The sequence below is a fragment of the Lissotriton helveticus genome, chromosome 10 (genome assembly GCF_964261635.1).
Source record: "Lissotriton helveticus chromosome 10, aLisHel1.1, whole genome shotgun sequence".
In the NCBI taxonomy this organism is placed as follows: domain Eukaryota; kingdom Metazoa; phylum Chordata; class Amphibia; order Caudata; family Salamandridae; genus Lissotriton; species Lissotriton helveticus.
The window spans coordinates 932,100,775-932,121,421 of record NC_136071.1 but is presented as its reverse complement, the minus strand read 5'-3'; the positions used below and the strand labels follow the sequence as shown (position 1 = coordinate 932,121,421).

At 46.3% G+C, this 20,647-nt stretch overlaps 1 protein-coding gene across 2 annotated transcripts in view; it reads left to right on the top strand.

Moving 5' to 3' along the window:
* Positions 1-20,647, top strand: part of ADAM22 (ADAM metallopeptidase domain 22) — a 1,243,161-nt gene that overhangs the window by 690,950 nt on the left and 531,564 nt on the right. The gene's annotated exons all lie outside the window — the stretch shown is intronic.

The following is a 20,647-nucleotide window of genomic DNA, read 5'->3' as shown; positions in this document are numbered from 1 at the left end:
ATTCTAGCCGCTAAAACCGTGATAATAACTACTCCTACGCAGATTATTATGCAGGATTTTCCCAGTGGATTAGTTTGGTGGGTTTAACCGTATCCTGCCCCCTCCGCAGTTCTGTATTAAAGTAAACCATTTTCTTTGACTCTATAATCACTTGAAGAAATGTTAACTTTTCTAGATCTGTATTTGTGAGAAACCTTTCCTAGGGTCCCGGGCAGACCTTAGCTAACATTGCTCCTGTACATAAGGAAATCCTTATTTTCCCTTATTTCTGTGAATAATTTTAAAATTGAAAGTGAAAGTTCAAAAGAAAGGCAGCTTGTATTCTAATAGTATAAAAATATGACGCGGGCAAATAAAGTAAAATAAACGTATACATTCACTTTTGAAATCATACCACAAAGCCATGATTTGCGGCAAAGTCACCTTCTGTGATAAATTAATATAGAAAGCTTCCTATACTTAACTCTTCACAACTGTCTCAAATTTGATCTTGTTGGAAATGCTTCTTCATTCTGCTCACCACTGTAGGAAACGTGACAACATTTCTGTTCAATTGCAAGACAAATTTAATAAATTAGGAGCGTCAGTATTACGAATGCTTGATTGTGTCCAACATGGGTGGCTCTTCCGTGAAGACACATTACATGATCACATTTTCAATGTATTTCCTTTTCTTTTTGCCTAGATAACATCGCTTTTGAAAACTCTAAAATCACCTTTACAACACTTTTGATTCTGCTCCTGAGCACTAGCTAAATACTTTAGCAGAACAAAACACGCTGTTATTATCAGCCTCCTTCTTCCAGAAGGAAGTATTATACGAAGTAAGAAAGCTGTAATTTTTTTTTTTCAGCAAGTCTCCCATTAAGCTAAGTTTGTAGGCCTGGCTCTATGCTCCGAGTAATAATGAAATGCATTTTAAAATCAGACATACTCACATTGGTATTTTACACTTCATCTTTGCCAGCCCAACTTCAAGCAACAAAGACCGAAATACTCCTCCTATCCATCAGAGATGCGTCCCTGGTATTGGCAGACAACACCTTGGGGCAGATTTACTAATATTTCACGCAATATAGCATGGCAAAGTAACTTACTGCGCCGTATGAAAGGGAGACATCAGAAATGCACCATATTTACAAAGTCATGGCGCATTTCTGGTGCCACTTTGTGCTGCCTAGCGCCAAAGCAAGCACCCTCGCATCATGGTGCAAGGGTGCCTCCATTATGAGCGGGATTGTTTTTGTGCCGGAAGGGGCACCTTCCTGTACAAAAATAATCCTTAAAGGATTTTTTTCTTTTTCTGTGTGTGAAACGGAATACATCCACATATTCTGTCTCCATGCCCTTTGTAAATCTGCTGTTCCTATATAAACAAGGGGACCCGCAATAATGGCTGAGGACCACGGGTGTCAATTATATTTAAAAAAACAAAGGTCCTTAGCAAACATCAAAAGATAAACAGAGAATAAAATATAGACCGTATTAGGTTGCTATATGGTTCCAATGTCCAGCCGGGCATGGAATTTTATTCATATATTGATTCGAAAAATCAAGGTTTAGGATGAATGGACAACAACAGTGGGGCACAGTCCTGTAACCTCCAACGAAGGGAAAGTGTGGGGTAATTGAAGGACAAGTCATACAGTTTACACAAACAACAATTACAGGCAAAGACTGAGCACACTGGCCACTTGTAATCAGTGACAGAGATTCAACAAGTTTAAGCCAAAAAATTGTGTACACAGAAATTACGCACAATGGTCATTTGTGGCACTATTAAAGAAAGTCGAAGTTTCGATCCCTTGCTCAAAGATTAAATGGGATCATCATCAGGACTAGAACATACCATTTGCCTGGTAAGTAATTTAGAGACAAGGTGCGGCTACATTGGAGGCACGTGAATACGAGTAGCCGGGTCCCCAAAGGAATGGTTTAAAATAGTTGTGGGACCGCTTAACTGTCACATGGTGACATGACTGCGTTTCGAGTGATTAACCTCTAGAGACCAGCCGGCTCTGTAATTGTTGTTTGTGTAAACTGTATGACTTGTCCTTCCATTACTCCACACTTTCCCTTCGTTGGAGGGTACAGGACTGTGCCCCACTGTTGTTGTTCATTCATCCTAAACCTTGATTTTTCGAATCAATATACGAATAAAATTCCATGCCCGGCTGGACATTGGAACCATATAGCAACCTAATACGGTCTATATTTTATTCTCTGTTTATCTTTTGATGTTTGCTAAGGACCTTTGTAAATCTGCTGGTATAAATATTAGCTACTCTGTTTTCACTTTAAACCTATAAATTGGCTCCTATCCTTTCAAAGAGATCAAAACTATGACTAGATCTGTCTGCAATCCAATGGACTAAATTATCATCCACAAAAAGTGAAGTGAGAGAATGTGCCATTTTTATTACTGAAGTGGAAAATAAAAATAGTTTCTTAAAGAAGGCTCCTGCCCTTTACAGTAGCCCCCACCCAGCATTTCAGTCAGTCATCTGTAGCACTTAGGTGCTTTTTAGTCACCTGGTGCAGCTTCTGCACTCCTATGACACTCAGTACTCCGCATCAGGCCCCCATACTCTCAGTTCTTCTGTGAGACCCTGCACCACTGCTGTTTATCCCCCGCCCCTGATCCAGCTGCATTATCACATATCACCATTTAGCCACAACACTTCATTCTTCCGCTGCATCGTCACTAACCCTCTGTGGTCTCATTGTGCCTCAGCCTCATGCAGCCTAAGCGTGCATTGGGTCCCCTGTAGCACCACTGCTTCTCTGAGCCCCCACTCTGACATGTTCTCAAACCTGAAGCATGAGAGCGTTTGCAAGGCTCCTGCATCATGCATGCCCCTCCACACTTCTGAACTCCGCTGGCCTGTGCACCCTTCAGCTTAAGGGTTATATGTGCCTTGCACCTTCAGTGCTCCTCCAGATATTGTCCCCATATCTTCAGTGCTTCTCTTAGTACAATTGCAGCCTTAGTGCACATCTGAGCCCTTCACCCTCAGTGCTCACCTACAACCCTGGTGCTCATCTGACCCTCTGCATATTCTAATACTCTTTTTTTTCATAGTACTTATGTGCAATGTTACTTTTATCTGCTTGTTTATGATGGTTTCATGGCCTAATAATCTGATTTTGAAATAGCTATCCCAGTGATGAGGGAAATAGCATTGTGAGCTGCGACATTCCGGGCATAATTATTATTATTTTGTTTATTATTAGTTTGTTCATAAAGCGTAATACAGGACAATTTAAAAACACAGTATTGTATCGTAACAATGGCAAGTTGTGCACATGAATATCAAAGACCTACAAGAAAATCTAGTGCAGACAGATCAGCTGCAAATTTAGATGACACATTGATAGAATAACCATATACTGCTTCCTAACTCGAGACACAGTCCCCCCCCATTCTCCACAGGGCGATACCTTGGACACGCATAGTCAGGAGCCTCCTGGCTCCACAAGCTCAGCGACAGGAACGAGACAACATAAGATGTGCTATATATCGGGTTTGGAAACATGACGCTCCCGTGTGGTGCTGTCAGTGTCGGTCGTGTCAGTCCCTCTAGTTGACCGGTATGTCATGTAAAGTCCCCAACATTTTTTGGGCTGACTCCGAGGGGGGAAGGAGATCACTGGAACTATTAACAGTCCCATGTCAACCAGTTGCCGCACTCCCCTGGGCGTATGTTTAGAATATCCCAGGAGGGCTAATGCAGGGTCCGCAGTTAGTGCCACGTCAGTTATTTTACTTAGTTCAGTGAACACGGAGCGCCAAATCGTGTGAATCCCTGGGCAGGACCAGGCCAAATGTAAGAAGTCAGCAAGTGTCTCTTTGCAGGCTAGGTTATCCCTTAACACGTACCTGTGTAGTCTCTCTGGTGTATAGTATACTCTGTTCAAGTATTTAAAATGAAGCAGCCTATGTCTGCCATTCAAGGAGACTCGCTGTGTATTAACAGCAGTAAGCCCACATGGGGACATCGATATCCTCTGCATGTCTCGCTGCCAGGCTAGCCTCGCTTTGGTGTAATGGTTTGCCCTGTGGGACATGGACAGCTTATATATATTAGAGACAATCTTAAGGGGTGACTTCGCATTTATGGTGTAGACCAGTGCTAAGAGTTCCGGGGGTTCCTGAAGATCCGCCACTAATATATTGTGTAATGCATGTCACGTTCTGTGGAATTGGAATTGTGTAAGGAGTGTAGTAGAATTGGCGTGTTACTCTAGGTCTTCCCACTTTTTAGCCACACCATTTTGGAATAGGTCCCCTACAGTCTGGATTTTCAATGTGGCGCGCGTGACTGCTCTGTCCCTGCATGGGGGCATCCAGCGGCACCATTCAATTGGCATGGCTGGCGAGTACAGAATAGCTCTAGCCTGCAATTGTAGTAGGCGGTGCCAAGGGTGACTTGTGGCGTTAATGGAATCTAGGATCCCAGTTCTACGGTCCGTGGCTTCGAATAACATGGCTAGCAGTGGGTGTGCAACAATAGTTTCTATACGGAGATGCGTGGTGTCCGGTGGGCCATGGAACCAGTAGTAAGCGTGGGCACTCTGTGCTGCTTTATAGTATAAATTTAAGTCTGGCGCACCCAGACCCCCTAAGTGATATGGTAGTGTGAGTGTCATTTGACTCTCGCTTGTTTGCCCGCCCAGGCCAATTTTATCAGCAAGGTTATGACCCGGTGGAAAAAGGAGCTAGGGAGAACCATGGGGATGTTTGTGAAAAGGAACAGACACCGGGGTAGGACCACCATTTTCATGAGCGCGATTCTGCCTAGCAGAGACAGGGGCAGCCTAATCCAGCTATCAATGTCATCTTCTAGTCTACTAACCGCAACACCGTCATTCTCCTTAAACACCATCTCCGAATCGGAATGCACACGGATCGTCAAATATCTAATCGCCTCCGTGGACCATTGTAGGGGATAGTCCAGCTCAAAAGGTGTTGTGGCCGGCGTGAGTGGGAAAACAATAGACTTAGGCCAGTTGACTCGCAGTCCTGACAATGCGCCGAAATGCACCACCTCTCTTAATACCGAAGATAGGTTACTTTCGGATTGCGGACATATAACGTGTCATCTGCGTAGGTGGACACTATAAGTTCGTAGTTCGGGTATCTAAGGCCTTTGTGGCTGTGATATTCTCTCAGTGCGCAGGCAAGGGGTTCAGCGACCAAACCATATAAAATAGGAGACAGCGGGCATCCCTGCTCCGTTCCTCTGGTAATGGTGATAGGATCAGTCCCCAGGTTCCCAGGTTCCCGATTTTAATTCTGGCAGTGGGAGAATTGTATCGCACCCCTTTCAGTTGAAGGAAGACTGGGCCCAATCCCATCCTGATTAAGACTTGCCTCATAAAGTGCCATTTTACGGAGTCAAAGGCATTTTCCATGTCGAGAAATATGGCAACAGCCCTCGTCTCCCGTCGGGTGTGTTGTAAGGCACCAAACACAGTGCGGAGATTGTACAAACCCAGCCTGTTCAGGGGCCACTAGTATCTGAGCAAGGGGGACCAGCGGGTTAGCAAGGATTTTTGCAAATATTTTTGTGTCAACATTAAGTAGAGAAAGTGGGTGGTAAGATCCACACTCCTCCGGGGGCTTACCCGGCTTGAGGATGGTGACTATAATCACCTCCCGCATCGTAGGAGGCATGGTACCGGAGACGCACATGTCATAGAAAAGCTCGGTCAAGTGCAGGATTAAAATGTCCAGGAACGCCTTGTAAAAAGCTACAGTGAGGCCATCCACCCCAGTGGCGCTCCCAGTTTTCATACTTGATAGGGCCAGCAGGATTTCTTCTCTTTCAGAGGGCTTCATCAGGAACTTGCGATGTGTATCGGTGAGGAATTGCAGTTTAATATGAGCAAGATAGTATAGAATTTTATCCTCCGATCCAGTAGACCGGGTGGAATATAGATCAACATAAAACTGCTTGAACAGTCCCGCTATCTCAGCCTCCTCACTTAGTATATCCCCTTCCACTGATTTGAGTACAGTAACCTGTGTTAGACTACGCCTTTTTTTAAGGAGTTAAGCGAGAACCGCACACGGCCTTTCGCCCTCACTGTGGCGTATTTGCCCAGGTGTTCAATCTCAGCATCAGTTGCTTTGTGGAATTCCTCCAACAATTCCCTGATCTCCTGCGAGATCGCCTCATCGGCGCTCGCCAGTTGGCGTTGTTCTAAGACCCCAAGCCTCATTTCTAAGTCAGTCAATCTTTGGCGAATTGAACTGAGAACCCCAGAGTCTTTAGCAATCGTGACACCGCGAATAAAGTCTTTGAAAGCCTCCCAGACTACTTGGAAGCTGTCAACAGATCCCACATTATTAGGAAATAAAAACTCTATAGCTTCCGCCAGTTCTTCCTTAAAGACCGGGTCCAGCAGAGAGTAAGGGGGGAATCTCCAAGTGAAGGGCGGGGTAGTCTTTCTGGGAGTGTCAAGAACTAGCAGCTTCTCAATGCATCCCTAACGGACTCCATTGTCCCTCCAGATTGGAAATATGCAATGGGTGTCCAATTATTTTAAAAAAAACTAACTCTGACCCAGCGCTTCCCTCAAATTATCGTCCAATTTCGCTGCTTCCTGCTCTCTAAAAAATGTTTGAGACACATTAATGGCCACTTATCTAAGTTCATTGAAACCAATGGGCTCTTGCATCCTTCCCAGTCCGGTTTTAGAACCGGTTATTCTACTGAGTCCACACTCTTAGGTGTTACAGAAATGCTTAGACAGAACCTTGATGCTGGTGAAACCATGGCCCTGGTATTGCTTGACCTGAGCACGGCCTTTGATATGGGTTCCCACACCTTACTCATAAAGGCCCTCCAATCTTCTGGTGTCACCGGGGAGGCCCTGAATTGGCTCATGTCTTTTCTTTACGACTGCACCTTTCAGGTTTTTTCATCCACCACCAAATCCAAACCACATTTTTTACCTAATGGGGTCCTCCGGGTCCAATTCTCAGCCCTCTGCTGTGTAAAATTTACATTAGACCCCTGGCAGTTATGGTAGAGGAATCTGGGCTGTCGCTTTTCTCATACGCTGACGATACCCAGATCCTCTTTCTTCTTTCAGCGGGCAAAACCTCAGAACCTTCTGAACTCAGGTTAGGCCTCAGCTAAGTTGTGGCCAGGATGAACGCCAAATATTTTATACTTAATGGCGATAAAACGGAGGTCCTGGTCCTAGGCAAAGATAGAGGTCATTGGGGCCCTGAACACTAAAATGGGTATGCTTCCACAAACCTCCACCCAGGTACGCAATCTTGGTTTTATCATCGACGATTCTCTATCCATGCGTCAACAAGCTCCCGCTACCTGCTTTACCATCTTGAAATGGTTGAGGAAGATAGTGTGGATGCTACCTGTTCATACCAAGCATACCATAGTCCAGGCCCTTGTTACATCTAGGCTGGACTACGGGAACATCCTCTACCTGGGAGTCAACAAAGAGGTAACGCGTAAGCTGCAGCGAGTGCAAAACTCTGCTGCCAGATTACTTTGCCGCGCATCCAAAACTGCATTGACGTACGGGCTGCTGGGGAACCTCCACTGGCTTCCAGTGGAGAAACGTGTCAAGTTTAAGGCCCTAACATATATGTTCCGTATCAAGCATGCTAAGTCTCCCCCGCTACCTGCTTCATCTAGCCTGTCCTTATGTTCCCTCTCGCGCTCTTCGGTCTTCCACACAAGAGAAATTCCATGTCCCTAAGGTTGGACTTTCTCAAATGGGAGAGCGCTCTTTGCATACTTGGGTCCTGTTTTGTGAAACACACTGCCTTTGCCCCTCTATGCAATCGAATCCCCTGCTGTTCCGTAGATCTCTGAAGACTTGGCTTTTCAGCTAATAGATCTCTCCATTCTCTCTGCTGTTCCTTCACGGCGCCGGGAAACCCTTTTTGGGTAGCTGTTGGGCTGACATATAAATTTATACAAATAAATAAATAGCAGGAGGAGAGAAGGATCTGACAGGGGTCGAGGGAGTACCTTGCACTCTTTAATGTTGTCAGCTAGTGTCGAAGCAGCCAACCAGTAGTTGATACGAGTGTGTGGATTATGGTAAGCAGAGTAGTGTGTGAAGCCCCATTTGCCCGGATGCGCCAGACATCGCATAGGTCCAATTTGATCATAGCACACTCCAGCTCCCTAGCAGTAGCAGAGGTACATCTCTCAGGGACCCCCGGACGGTCCAAGCTAGGGTTTCTGACTAGGTTTAGATCTCCTACCCAAAGGAATCACCCTCTTCGTGATTACTGGCAGTGGTCGCTAGAGCATTGTAAAAAGCAGGGCAGTCATAATTGGGGTCGTAGATCTTAACTATTAACATGTCCATTCCCTTCCCTTGACACCTGAAATCACAAACCTACCGTCTCTATCCGAATCTAGTGGTACGAGAGTGTAAGGAGGCCTAGGGTTGACCCAGGTCAAAACCCCTCGAGCGTGTGTGGTGAAACCTGAAGCGTGTATGTTATCCCGTAAACCTCTACTGCGTAGAAGAGGGCTGTTAAGCGGAAGGCGTGTCTCTTGCAATAGGGCTGGGTCTATGTGATGTCTCTGTAGGTAAGTCAATACTTTGCGAATCTTCCTGTGCTCATTGAGACCCCTACCGTTCCATGTGAGAGCCCGGAGGGTGTCTGCTGTTACACTACCACTAATACTGTTGTTTGCCATCATAGCAGGCAACGAGGCATAATCTGTAAGCTAAGAATTGTCCTGTCCAACATGTGCAGTCAGAAGAAAAATAACAACCAATACAAACGACATTTCAATTCGAACAACCCATTCACCCCCCCACCCACGATGGACCACCCTCAACTTGGCCTCTGCAATTCCCCATAGACTTCACCTCAAACTCCCTCCCTCCCCCCCCCCCCCCTTGAAACAGTATACCCTCCCAAGTGTGGTTCAGTCGTGGGTGGATGTTGCTCGCCGAGAAAGGAGTGCTATTCGGCCTGGGTAGGGCCATACTCCAAGTACCGTCTGGTCATTAATGTGCATCTACATGAATGTGAAAACACAGTCCCCATCAGCAGCAGAAGTCTGTATTGCAGCAGAGGTTGGCTGCCAATCATGTAGTAGATGGAGACGCTCCCGCTAGTGCGACACAATTGACTAGGAGCTATCTCCCCAAATCTAACTACGGTCTAGTCCCTGTTGTAAAGCCCCAATCACCCTGGCAGCCTACAGGTGCCCTACGCTTATTACGGCGTGTAATACATGAGTTTAGTCCTGCAGCAGGCTCCCTACTAAACTGAAAGACAAACACTGTGCCCATACCGAGGCAACCAGCACACGAGCACATACATGCATGTAACTGATCACAGAGCGCCGCAATACAACCAGCACTTATCGTCGACCAGCATTCAGTTCTGCTCGTCTAGTTGCCCACCTGCCGCTTCGTCAAGCTGTTGTCGTGCCGGGCTGTGACGGTTTTCTTTGGATCAGTCTTTCAGAGCCTTCTGTAGAGCCTTTGGGTTGGTGAAGATATGTGAGCTGCCCTGCTTATTGACACGGAGTCTCGCTGGGTACAACATGGCGTAGTCAATGTTGAGGTCGAGAAGCTGCTTCTTCATAGGGGCAAACTGGAGGCCCGCTTCCTGTACTCGAATAGTAAAGTCTGGGAACAGAGAGATCGTGGAACCTTCATAACGCAAAGGCTGTTTTTCCCTAGCCACTTTCAGCGCAATATCTCTGTCCCGGTAGTTAAGCAATTTTGAGATGATGGGCCTACGAGCCGCTCCTACAGGGGGGCATGGACCCAGGGACCGATGCGCCCGTTCCACCACAAACATAGTAGAGAATGTGTCGACACCTAGCAGGGTAACAAGCAGTTTCTCTATGAAGAGTTCCATGTTGCATATTTGGGTAGACTCCGGAAGGCCGGTAATTCTAAGGTTACAGTGCCGCAAGCGCGCTTTCAAGTCCTCCGTCTTGTCTTGCAAGATCCGCATGACCCTGCCAAGTTGTTTATGTTCAGTGTCTAAGGTAGTTTGCGTTTCTTCCACTTCTGTTAACCTGTGCTCAGACATGTCGAGTCGCTCCGCGTGCTTATCCAGTCTCTCGGCCATGCGGTCCATTCTGTTGTAAAGGACGTCCATCTTAGCGCCCACTGCCGAGATGCCGCTCTGCAGGCTCTTCTCCATTGACATCAGCAGGCTACGAATATCTGAGTTTGTCTCTTCACTGGGCCGCCCCTGCGACCCATCAGCATTCTCAGTGGAGGCACCCCGGGATTTTGACAGTTTGTGCTCAAACTGAAGTTTCGGTTGGGCTTATCAACTCTGCCCATCGTCGTCGTTAGGATACATGAATGTGGGTACCCTCGTCACTCAGCAGGCTTGGGGGCCAATATTGAATCACTGATGCAGACCGCCTGCGCTCCAAAATGAGATCCGTGCTTAGCGCGAGGTAACAGGGATCCAAACTGCGTCCCAGAACTATGGTGCCAAGAGCTCCACAACAAGGCCAGATGTTTCCGTGGTGTAGCCAGCAATGGCCTCTGCATGGAACACCCCACGCAAGCAGACTGCGCGTAGGTCCCGTGCCTGAGTGCACCCTATAGTACTCCGTAGCAGTTGTGAGGAGGGCGAAGAGGGAGGGGCCCAAACTGTATGTCCTCTAGGGAGTCAGCCCAAACGGCGGTGATCTCGCCAACACTGACAGTCTCTTCCAGTTCAGGTGTCTCGCGAGGGAGCTCAGTGACAGGCAGTTGACTCAACCGGCCAGGGATGACAAAGTCCGGTTCCCACGGCGTCTGACTATCAGGGGCCAACCCCTCCGCACCGGTCAATACATGTGGAGCTGCTCTCGCAGGTGCAGCGGCCGCCACGTGCATAAAAGCTCCCACCATCCTGGCAGCCGCGCAGAGCAATGGCAGTGCGCTGTCCTAAAAATGGCGGATCCGGTCAGCCAAACCCCCCCTTGAACTAATTGGGGAGTAGATGGGTGATGTGGTACGAATCCCGCAGCAGATCACTTCCCCTCTGTGTTAATGACTCCCTGAGGTGCTTTTGCGAGGGCGCCAAGGTCCAAGCCGCCGCTACCACCAACCTCAGATCTGCAGCTCAGCACAGGCATTACACGGCTCGTAGGTCCGCCCAGCTTCGCAACTCTTGGGGGAAAGTCAGCACTCTTGGTGAACTCTTACTCGGCAGCAGCTCAGCAACCGTGGCGCAAAAGTTGATCCTCTTCTGAGTGCACGCGACGGGCGCTCAGGGTCCTGCGTGGTAGTGGCTCCGGGTGGGCACCCGCACCGCGAACAACTCCAGGCCAGGGATCGAGGCCCAGCAAGGCCAGCCCTTCGTGGGCTCACACAGCTCCATTCTCCGGCGTCGCACAGAGGTCGGAAGCAGCTCTTTGTGTTTCGGAGGGGCTCCAGTAACAGGGAAACGCCGTTTGGGGCTCAGAGGAGCATGAAGGCGCCAGATAAATGACGGATGTTGCGAAGGTGATTCGGAGCTCAAGCGGCTATCTTGGTCGCGAGCAAGCTTTGCTCCCACATTCCGGGAATAATTGGCTTCAAATCTGGAAAAGATACAAACCAATGTTGTCCTGAAAACCCTCTAGAGTTCCTTTGTGGGAAAGGCAAGGTACTGGCAGGGTTATATCTGAATCAAGAAACCCTACCAGATGTTGAGGAGCTTAATTCGTGTTTTTAAGGGAATGGTATCTGTTTATTTATTTATAAAGTGTTATATAGCGCAAACTAGATCCCATAGGATATCAGAGCTCTTTACATTAGGAAAGAAAGGAAGGACATTAATGCAAGTACATCAACAGGAAGGGATAAAACAAGCATGATCACAGATTACACGACAAATGCCACAAGGAGGTCATATTAAACAATTGTACAAGGGTAGCAAAGGAGGAGCATAATAGGTCATAAAGAAACGTAGTAGTAACTGATGGTACAATGGGAGTAGGAACAAAATCATCGGGGAGGAGAGCCTAGCCCACTTACAGAAGGAATTTATTCATAAGGAATCTTTTGACTTCCAATTTGAACACCGTTGTTAAGGAGATTCTGCGTAGTTCCGGTCTTTTGAGAGGTTCATGAGGGGTCCCCTAAATAAGGACACAAGCCCTCATCCACCAACATAGGTGCATGCTTGTCGACTCATCGGGCTGCTCCTCAAATCAAACTCCATGTATGGTAGCTTGAATGAGCCTCTATTCATTTAGGAAGCACTTTTTCGAGCGCAGGAATGCCAGTTTCCTGGCATTTATCGCTGTTTGCCAGGAGCTCCCTCTATGGAAGTTTACCCCTAAATAGGAGAAAGAGTCTGTGTTTTCAATTCTCTTATTATCCAAAAATGTAGGGCAGTGTGGTTTTTTCCTACCCTTCCCGCAGACCATTGTGAAAGTTTTAGAAATATTTATACTCAGGCCACGAAGCTTCATGTAGGTGTTGAATTTGTTTATAGTTCTTTGTAGCCAGAGTCTGGTCCGTGACATTAATGCCGCATCGTCGGCGTATAATAAAAGGGGGATAGGGGTACTTTTAATAGTGGGGTAGTCAAATTAAAAGTTCCTGCGATATTGTCCAATTGAATTAATATATAGGGTGAATAACAGGGGTGCCAAAATGCACCCCTGTCTGACACCCCTTTCTATGGGGAATTTGCCAGTGCAGTCACCCCTGGGGCCGTATCTAACCCTTGCACCTGCCTCTCTATAGAGTTCCCTGATGTATGATAAAATATGACTGTCGATCCCCATGTCAGTTAATGTCAACCATAGGAATTCATGATCTACACAGTCAAAGGCAGAACTTAAATCTATAAAAGAAATAAAAAGGTTGCCGCTCTTCGCCTCTGTATATTTAGCTATGAGGAGGGACAAATTTAAGCATTGTTCCATTGTCCCTTTTCCTGGTCTAAAGCCATACTGTAACTCAGAAAAGATTTGATTTTCCTCCCCCCAGGTTTGTATTCGGTTTAGGATGATACGGCCTGCTACCTTTGCTAGGGCATCCAACAAAGAGATGGGCCGATAGCAGGTCGGATCATTCCTCTTGCCCTTTTTAAAAATGGGTATAACTATGGCGTCTGACCAGGTGGGTATGAAACCTTCCTGGTTCGCTTTGTTCAAAACGTTAGTTATTATAGGGGCCCAAAGATCCATTTCAGCTTTATAGGTGTCTATAGGGACACCGTCAGGGCCCGGTGCCTTGCCCGACGAGCTGTCCCTAATGGCTTTTAATACTTCCTCATAATCAAAGGTTGCGGGTAAGGGAAAAGAAGTGGGCTGATTACCTACCAAGAAAGTGTTAGCCTCATCAATTGGAATGCATCCTCCTTCATTATCAGTCGGTCTACAGTATAGTTGTTTAAAATGGGATACCCATTGATCGGCTGTAATTGCCTGCTCAATACAGTTTACTTCATTGGACTGTAGAAACGGGTCGTTTACCACCCTCCAGAAAGCCCTATGATCTCTATTATTCAAGGCTTCTTTAAGGGCTGCCCATATCTTATTCATTAGGGTGGCTTTTCTCGACTTTATAGTATTTTTATAAGTTTTTCTGGCACTACGGATAAGAACCGGGTTTTTTGGAATTATATGCAATGCCTTTTTAAGGACGGTTAGTGCGTTAGTGCACTTACTGTCAAACCACCTTTGGGGCTTAAGAATCCCCTTCTGATGTTTTCTTGTCAGTAGGGATTTGACTGCGGTTAGTATTTTACAAAAGGAATTCATTACATTTTCCGGTGTCTCTTCAAGGGTTAAACAGGTATGTATATCTTCGTAATTAGAAGCGACGAGTTGGGCCAGAAAGGCCGTCGGATCTATTTTTTCCCATTTAATAGTGTATCCGTTTTTTTAGGCTAATCTTATTTCTGGGATATATGCGATATTGGCCACTGCCCTGTGTGTTTTTTTTTTTAACTCTGATACTAAACACTATAGGGTAATGGTCGGAGTGAGGAGCCTTACCCGTTTCCCAGGTGGCCACTGTCCCTACATGGGATGCAGAGATTAAGGTGAAGTCGATTGTCGTGTTACACCCCCTTCCATTGAAGGTTGGCTGAAATGGTATACTTGGGGTACAAATCTCATTAATAAATGTTAAGTTGAAATAAAAAAAGTATATTATTGAATGAGGTACCGAGTGACGAATGAGTAAAATGGATAGGGCAATCTTCCCCGTTGTCCGATAGGCCGCACAGACCATATGAACCGTGGGGACAGATTGTACAAATAAAATCTCCGACCCAGAACATGTTGTTATCACCTGACAACTGATCATGTAGGGAAATCAATGTCGAGAGAAGTTTGCTCAAGGTAGCCTCACTCCAGTCAGAAGTAATATTATTATAGAGATTTATTATGATAACGTTTTGTGGGGAACCCCGTTGTAGACACAATATCTGATAAAATTCAGTCTCCATAAACCTTTTAATTACAATACCCCCAGTAACAGATATAAAAGTACAAAGACCCCCTTTATTACGGCCGTGAGGACTTTGAATGGCTGACGTGTGAAAGGTTTGGTAACCATTGATATGGTAGGCGTCCCGGGACCAGGTTTCCTGGAGGCAAATTACATTGTGCCCGATGACAACCTCCAACCAGTATTTTTGGTCGACTTTGTCCGCTAAACCAGCCACGTTCCAAGAGAGGAAACTATATATGAACTCCTCTGATTTCAGAATGTTTATAGGAGGGGGATCAAGAATATTAAGCTGTGGTGGAGGTAAATCATCTGCAGCAGTAGTTTTGCAGAATTGATCATTCTCTGTTGGTAGAGGCCCTTGAGAAATAGTTGGAGGCATGAGTTCCCCCGCCACAGAGTAGTTATTTAAGCACCCTCTTAGTTGGGAGTTAGTTGGCGAGATATCGGTCATTATTACTGGAGATTGTATCGCAGTAGTTACCTGGTGTCAGTCCTGATCGTTTAGATCCGTGAGGGCATCATATTGATTTGACAGGGGGACTAACCAGGATGGTGGATTGTTCCCTCGATAGGTTGGAAAGTTCTGGCGTTTAAATTGCCCGTGTGAGTTCTCAAAATCCGGGCGAATGGTAGACCATGGAGTCATCTTTGGTGGAAATAAGGAATAGTTATTATGTTTATAATATGTGGGCATGCCGCGATGGCCACGCGGGACGATTAATGCCTCTGGATAAAAGTATGTTAAGGTTCTGGGAAATATGTTACTGGATCCCGGTTGATAATACCATTCAGCAATGTGTGGAACCACCCTACGGTCTCTGAAATTTATGATAATTACGTCTCCTGCAGTGTCCTTCGGTCTAGAGCCTACCCACGCTAATCTTCTAACAAACACTATGTCTCCATCTATATGGGGGGCAATGGCCTATTTTGTTTGAGGCAGTAGATGGCTTTGTTCTTTAGTTCAGAGTAACCTTCTTTCTTTCCTGCTGTAAGCTCTGGTACACCTGTCAAGATTATAGCATATGGAACTACCTCTGGGGGAAGATCTATGTGACATCCTTGAGTTATTGTGGGTTGGCCTCTCGGTTGACGGGTTGCTGTGTCTATAACCTTGGAGTCTGAATGTGTAGTGGTTGTTGTGGAAGTGTTACGTGGAGAAGAAACTGAGTCTCTGGGTCCTGTAAGAGTAGAGTGTGTGGGTGGATTACTAATCTTAACAATTTTCCCTGGTTTCGCACAAGGAATATTTAGAGTGCGTCGTGTATCTTTGGGAGGCCTGACTTTCCCAGTGGTCATGTCAGGACCAGGTGGGGTGGGTTTAGTGGCGTCTTTATTGACTAAACGTGGTTCACTGGGTTTAGTGGTTGCGTTGATGGCTACCAATGCCCTTTGAAATTTGAGAATTTAAAATGGTTTCTACCGTTAATTCGTTCAACTGGTCACCTATTCTTTTTACCCTTTCTAATATAGGAAGAAGTAGGGATCTGACTAGATGTTCTATGTCACTTAAGACTAGCTTGGATTCAGGTTATTGTTTCTTTAACTTAAATTGAGGTTGTGGGAGATTTGATTTTGACTTCAGTAGTGGCCGACAGGGTGAGGGTGTTATATTACAGTTAGCGGTTTGTGGGCTAGAACCCAATCGGGCTACTTTAAGTTGCCCACCCCGGCGATCGCTTCCCCGTCTCTTCCATTTCATTAAGGTAGGTTGTCTACGCGGTGTCTGCGGGGTTGTGTTGTTTGCCGGGATAGGTATATTACAGTTAGCGGTTTGTGGGCTAGAACCCAATCGGGCTACTTTAAGTTGCCCACCCCGGCGATCGCTTCCCCGTCTCTTCCATTTCATTAAGGTAGGTTGTCTACGCGGTGTCTGCGGGGTTGTGTTGTTTGCCGGGATAGGAGTTGCATTTGGGAGCTGCAACAGGGAAGTCTCCGATGGGGGAGAAATCTAATGAAAAATCCGAGAAGGTTAAATCAATATTAGGGCTTCTTAGTGGAACAGAGGTGGGGGTTGGGGAATTTTCCTGAAAGAGAAGGGGAATACTAGTATCCATGGAAGGGGGAATCCCTGTACTCGCTGGGCTGAATATTGGGGGGGGGGGGTGAAATCTGACGAATTGTGCCTAATGATGAGGGCTTGTTTTTTTTGAGTTCAAGGGACAAGCGCGATTCCGCTACAGAAATTTCATGGTCCAAGTTCGAAACAGCTTTAATGAGGAAGGCATCCAAGGTGCCTCTTACCTCCCCCCTCCCCCCACCCCCCCCCCCCTGTTTGGTGTTTCCCGCCATTTCCGGGCTTCAGTGGCATTGTCAATGGTCAGTGACCTCGGAAAGAGTGTGGGGGATACACAATAAAGGGACGGGGCCCGGACCGGCCACAGTCGTCCACGGACGGCCACAGACGGCCCGCCCTTTGCCCGGGCTTCGCCCGGCTAGTCCCGCGATGCGTCCCGCGATGCGTTGAGGGGGAGTGAAGAAATACACAGAGGTAGGCGGGGTCGGCACGGGAAGAGGCACCAGCTGCAGGTCACTCTAGGAATGCTGGTCCTCGCAGTCCCGGCGTCCCACTGTTGTAGTCCCACGAAGTGTAGCTCTGGAAACCGCCGTCACCTCTGCCACTGTGGCCAGAACAGAGGGCCAACAGAGAGGGTCCAGTAAAGAAACAGGCAAAATGATTGCAGAAAACTGCTGCGAGCGGCGCCCGCGGAGCGGGGGCCGCGAGCAGTTAAGGGCTGGTGAAAGTAGGCAGGGACGGCACAGGAAGAGGCACCAGGTCACTCTAGGAATGCTGGTCCTTGCAGTCCCAGCGTCCCGCTGTTGTAGTCCCACGAAGTGTAGCTCTGGAAACCGCCATCACCTCCGCACCTCCGCCACTGTGGCCAGAACAGAAGGCCAACAGAGAGGGTCCAGTAAAGAAACAGGCAAAACGATTGCAGAAAACTGCTGCGAGCGGTACCCCTTCTATCGATCAATAAAATCCTCAATAGATAGGAGAAACGAACACCGGCAAGACACCTGGGCCAAATGGCATCCTTCTTGAGAATTACCACAAATACTTAACATTTGTGACTCCCAGGCTTCTGGATCTATATGTGGACACCATAACAAACGGCTCCTCACCCCTGGACCTGTTGCTGGTTACTATTATAGTCATCCATAACATTGGTCCACCCATAGATCAATGCGCTTCATACAGGCCCATCTCCTTGATTAACACAGAAGTTATGATCTTTGCTAAAGTCTATGCAAATTGACTGTCAGTCCTAACAGCCCTGTACACCCTAGTCGATGCGACTTTATACCTACTTATAGTACCTGCCACTTTATAGGTCGTATACATGCACCCACCTTCATCACATCAAAAACGCCTCAAGTCTCCTGCTTGTTTTTTAAAAACTTTTTTATTGGGTTTTAAGATAAACAAGAATATCGCCCTCAGCATGACATCCATATAAAACACCTCTGTACTCTCAAATATAACTATGTATGAAATAGTCCCCACACAATTGTCATCCAAATCATAGACTTGGAAATAACAGTGCCTGAACACATCACTTGTGATCATATAAAGCATCCTACTTGTTGGCTTGATTAGACCCCTTTGGCCAGGTCCTTCTTTAAATGAGTTCTAGAACACATTGGGGTTCGGCCCCCAAAATGAGGAGGTATGTCAAAATCCTTTACTCCAAAAGCTCTGTACAAATGCAAATAAATAGATTGATCTCACATTCATTCCCATTTCAGAGGAACCAGAAAAGGCCGCCCATTGCCCCTGCTCCTCTTCGCCCTTTCCATAAAACCTCTAGCCAGGCTGATCCTTTGCAACGCCCAGTTGTGGTGTTGGGAAGATGGCACGGAAGAGAGGATAGGGCTATATTCTTCTGTTTCAGGCCAATCCCAACATTTCCGGTCCTAACATCCTACAACTTCTTGATCTTTTTGAAGGGGCCTCAGACCATCAAGCCAATTGGTCTAAATCCTGTTGATCCCACATAAAGGAGAGGAGTCTATAACGTGGCAGTACCCTATCCCAGTAAGGCGGCGGAGTTTCCGATATTTATATCGCACTGGAACCTGCCCTGACTTGGAGGCTCATCCTCTCCCTCTTCCTAACCAGAAAGAATAAAGACCTTCGGAAGTGGACTAAATTTTCACTCCATATCCTTGGCCGAGTGGCCTTGTTCAAAATGATGATCCTTCACAATTTGTCTATGTTCTGCAAAACGTCCCACTGACAATCCCCACCACCTAATTTGAGAAATTTGCAGCCATGATTCAATCCTCCTTATGGCCAGACTGCATTCTGGTATTGCCTTAGACAAATGTTGACAACTGGTCTATGATGAAGGGATGGGAATGGAAGGCATACTGCTCAATTATGAAGCTGCACAACTTGTGGGATCAATAATTGGCAAAATGGTGGGTGGGGGTGACATGGCTTACCAGACGGAAATGTCCCTGTTGGGAATTGACATTATAATGGGAATACTCAATGGTAGTCCTGTTCCTCGACACATTCCAGAAGTCACCATGGCAGTACTCCTAAACTGGCAATCTGCGCTAAAATTAACAGGGTAGGACCAACATCTGACACAATAGACTCTGCGATGGCAGAGTACATGGCTAAAGACATACAATGCACTATGATGAATTTATCAGATGGGACAAAACAGAGATTACAAATTTGGGGGATATGCAACATGGGTCACATATGAGGTCATTTCAGAAACTACAAGGCCATTTCTCCCTACCACAAACACAATTTCATAAATACTTGCAGCTATGCCATGCCCGTGGAAGACACAATGCTGCACTCTCAGAAATCCTAGCATGTAGTCAATTGGAAGGCAAAATCCTGATGGAACAAGCAGGGGAATGGTGATTTCCACAGATATCCCACTCTTTAGTCACCAATGCTCCCGATCGATTTATACCCCTTAAGCAGAAGTGGGAAGTTTGGATCTGGTCTCTCGATTACACAAAGTGGTGGGAAGCTCATTTGGCTTCCTATGAGATTGCTACCTCATCCCATCTGAGACTGGTCCAACTGAAATACCTGCATATGATATGTTATACACCTATGACCTGCATCTAAACTACCTGGCCCATCTGTTTTTGCTGCACTGACCAAGACGCTGACTTTTCCACATGGTCTGGTTGTGCCCTCCAATTACAAAGTTCTGGCACATAGTTGAGAGTATTCTGTCCCAAGTACTAGGGAGAGCGGTGGTAATGCTACCCAGAGTTGCTCTACTAGGTATCTGGAATAAAATGGGTGGTGCATGTGTTAAACATATGCTGGTGGGTATAGGCATAATTCTTGTTAAGAGAGACATTGCAGGCAAATGGAACTCCCCCGATCTTCCTACATTATCTGAATGGTAAGCAGCAATTGATTTGCATGCAAAGCAGGAAACACCCATTTCTCAGTCTAGGGGATGTCCCCTTAAACAGCTAAAGATTTGGAGTAGGTTGCCGGAATACTATAGACTGACAAACAGCGTATATGATCTATTGTAAGGAGCCATGATTGGCAACACAGATGATGTAGAAGCTTGTTGCTTTTTTGTGCTCTCTTTATGTAATAAAACCAATAAAGTAGATTTATTTAAAAAACAAAGAAATTGTCTTATAGTTTCAAAAATATAAATGTATTGGGGTCTCCAACAGCAAGACTAAAAGCTTTGTGTTGAATGTAGAAACTGTCAATGGTTCCCCATTCTTCTGGTCACATGCATAAGAACAGACATGCAGGATCCATTCAGAGGTACTCAGTTTTCTGGCGCATCTCAAACTTTTGACAAACTGGTGCCATAAGCTTTAAGGAAATAGCGCCCTGGGAGGTGCACCACCATAGACCTCTGCAGTCAAACTTTCATCAAAAGGATCTACAAGTTATTGTTACCTTCAGCCTCTTGGTCCATACTGTTTGTTTGTCTCACACCTATTACTAACTGGTGTTAGTAATAGGTGCTGCCCGCTTGGTCCCTCATCTTCCAGTGCCTCGTCATTACTGAAGTACAACCACACTCAAGCATGCAACTCTAGTCGTCTATCAATTCTTGCTGCTCAGACCTTTTGTAATAAAGTACTAAACATTTTATGTCATTTACATGTCTAGTATAATGGAAGGAAGATGCTGTAAACCTTATTCAAGCGGCACCCTAAATTGTTGCTTGCTCTTGGTCAAACATGTTTTGTGCTAAACAAAATTACTCGAGCA